Genomic DNA, 3,555 nt, shown 5'->3' on the forward strand with positions numbered 1-3,555 from the left:
TTCTTGTGTAGTGTGTGTTGAAGAAAGATGATATTTTCATCAACTGACCCTCGTGATCAGTTAATGGACCTATCATCTTGTCCAACCTTTGATTTGGGTGTGGGCTATCGTCAAATCAAATCAGAACCAACGATATTCGTAATGTTGTCTTACTCGTGGTTGATCCCTCGAGCATACACCATTATATCTTTTGGGTCTGACCAATGCTATCACTTGTTCACTTAACTATGGAATTCCTTTTAAAAGAAAACCCAGATGAATTGTTGTTGTGCCCATTGACAACATCCTTGTCTTCTCCATAATTTTACTGAACATTAAGCTAGTGTTGGAAACTTTTGAAAGCATTTGTTCATGCTAGCTCATGAAGCATATGTTCGGATGTAAGAAGTGACTTCCTCTAGTTCATGTGCATTTGATGCAAGTTGCCGCCGTGGATTCGAGAAAGTCAATGTTGCTTTCTTTGGAATCATTCCAAATCAGTCATGCACACGTGCAAAGAATTCTGTGGTTTGAAGACTTGCAACCTTCAATCTATATGTATCCCTAGCACACCAAGCCACTGATTGATTTGTTCAAGGAGAAGGAGTTCCTTCATAAGAGCTAATCCGGACTTATGAAAGAACTTCGATATCCTCGCTGATGGTTCCCAACCAGAACTCGGTAGTGTTTTATTGTAAGACTACCATGTGGGCATGCTTGTCTGGGACAACATGTTCACATGTTGTAGCAGAACCGGCTCGTGTTTTTGGAGCTTACTATCGTAGTTCATTCCCCGAGAATCTCGCAACGTCATCTCGTCGATTTGTGTTGCAAACTTTCATTTTTCTTCCTAGACTCGATGAGTCTGGAATATCCTGACACCAACCAGATCTGAATCTCAGGCAGATATGATGGTTTGGAACATTTCCCAAGAACTATAATACTGGTCTTGCGATAACCGGTAAAGTGGATGTCGTGGCCAACACACCCAGCCGGAAGACCTATTATTGTAGTAACTTGATTGAGGAAGTTGGCCACCTTTCCATAAGGACTTCGTAGGATTTACTCCCTAGTTGTTCCTTATGATTCTTGTGCTCCCGAAGTCCGACCTTTACTTGATGTTCTAGATATCCAACCATAATTATCTATGGATTACGCTAGCACATCAAGGAGAACATTAGGAGCGGAGTGCTAAATGTCTCTCGGTCGATCGTCCAGATTTTGTCTCCTTGGCCTCGCTAAGGTGAAATCTGAGAAGGTGTTATCTTCCTTTGCATCTGCATCATCCATCATTAGCCATCATGGTAGTATGTTGTGTTGTCAGCACCCTTGACACGGATGTTGATAAAACCTTGATGATTGTGGAAATGCTCAAGTTCTCGAGAGCACGCACAAGCGCTACGTGTTGTCATCGGCATTAGCTGGGATTCCTCTCAGTTTCCTCGGCAATGCTATGACCTTTTCAAACAGTGAATTCACTCTCTATTGTTGGGTTCTTCCCCAGTTACCAGAATCATTCCCAGCATTTGCATTCTGTTCCCAGCTTGCACCGCCATTGTGCCATTCTACCATGGGTCTCTTCCATTTCCGGTGGTAAGCAAATTCATCCATTACGTTGTCTTCAACAAGGTAATCCACATCATCCAAGTCTGGATATGCCATTCTACCGACCCCCTCCAAACGATCGCTCGAAAATTGCCTTAGGCTGGTTTAAAGAGTTTCAATGATTTCTGAATCAAAGGTAATTCTTTTTGCCACTTAAGGGGATATTTCTACGAGTCACCATCCCTAAGGTGCCTCGTTGTGGTATCATGGCAACTCAACTCCTCGCTACGTTGACAATCGTTTACCACCTTCTTAAGTGTGGAATTGTTGTCTACCTAGTGACCCTCGTCATCTGTCTCACTCCATTTCTTCAGATGTATGCTTCGCGTCTCAGCTCAAGAGATGTTGCTACGACTCACTTTGCGAGCTGATCCTAGGTTGATTGATCTTCGAGAAGATAGATTCTTCTAGAGTTTTCCTTTCCTCTTCTCGTCATGCTAGTTGGAGTTCTCAGAGGAAGACTTCGAGTCAAAGATGGTGATTGAATCAACGTTCATTTGAAGTGCAACTGGATCATGAAGATTGTGCTAGTTTGCGTTCCCCCTTCACCTTACCCTACGCTTGAATCTCGGGACGAGATTTTTGTTTAGTGGGGGTGAGTTGTCACATCCCTGGTCCTGTTATGCACTAGGCTAGACCTCATGTGAGCATCATGTTTTAATTCAAATGAAATTTGAATTGAGGAATTTTCAAAGCCTCAGAAACCTTCTAAAAATGATCAACATTAAAATCTCCTCAAAGAAGTCCAAGAAAATGTTCCTCTTAGTCTCTGAAAATATTGCAAAGAGGTAAAACTCAAAACAATATTTTTGGTATCTCAGAGTTAATTATTTTGGGCCTTTGAATTAAATAAATAGCTATTTGCATTGGATATATATTTGATATATAAATAATATATGTCCAATAATTACTGGAACATTTTATGTGGTTTGGTATATTTTAACTCTAGCCACATAACTATTTTCAGGATTTTATAAAATGGTTTAGTATTTTACTAAACTAAAACAACATAGAACAAAATAGATAAATAAAAACAGAAATAGAAAGAGAGAGAAGGACTACCTGGCGCTCACGTGGCAGCCCACTTACCTGGCCTTCTACTGTAGCAGCCCAGCCCACCACCGCAGCCATCCCTGTCGTCTTCCTCCTCGGACAGTAGGACGCAGGCGCGTGGCCGGAGCGCGCGGGCACACGCCCAGGCCACCTCCTGCCTCTCTGCCTGTCTCCCCGTCGCCCTGAGGATGGCACGCACCCCCCTGGACCGCTCTCACTCTCTCCCGTTCCTTCTTCTCCCTTCTCTGGCTCTCTCACTCACGCGACCGAGAACCGCCGTCGCCGCCGCTCGTCGCAGTCGTAGCCACCACCGTCGTTCCACCCCACCAGAGTGACCAAAGGCTCCGCCTCGACGCCCCCAACCTCTCCATGGAGCTACGCAACGCTGGGAGCCCTGCATCGCCGCCCACGCCGTCTTCCCCATCTCCGGCCGCCCGAGATCGCCGGCGCCCGCTCGCCACCTCCGACGTCTCCCCCGAGCCGCTGGGCCCTCCAATCGATCCCTGTAAGCCCCGCCATCGTTCACCCCTACCCCCGCTCTCTTTTGCTCGCTCTGGCCGCCGATTCCATCAAGGCCGAAACCCACCGCCGCACGAGCTCGACGCCGGCATCACTCCGGTGACCATTTGGTCGCGCACCAGCGTCCAACGAACTCGAGGCTGCACACAGAGCATGGCTAGCGCGTTAGTTGGTTCGTTTGCGCGCTGCAACACCAAACCCGCAACTCACCCGAACGCCGGCCGCCGCCAAAACGCTCGCCGGCGTCGTTCCCGGCCACCGCACGCTCAACCACCCGCACCGCTGGACGCGGAGCACTCCAAGCTCTCCGTAGAGCCTAGTCGCGCACCAAATCGTCGCCGAACGGCGATTTCCGAAGCTCACCGCCGTGTACTGTGGTCACCGGCGACTCATCGCCGG

This window comes from Triticum dicoccoides, chromosome 5B, assembly GCF_002162155.2.
Source record: "Triticum dicoccoides isolate Atlit2015 ecotype Zavitan chromosome 5B, WEW_v2.0, whole genome shotgun sequence".
NCBI lineage: Eukaryota > Viridiplantae > Streptophyta > Magnoliopsida > Poales > Poaceae > Triticum > Triticum dicoccoides.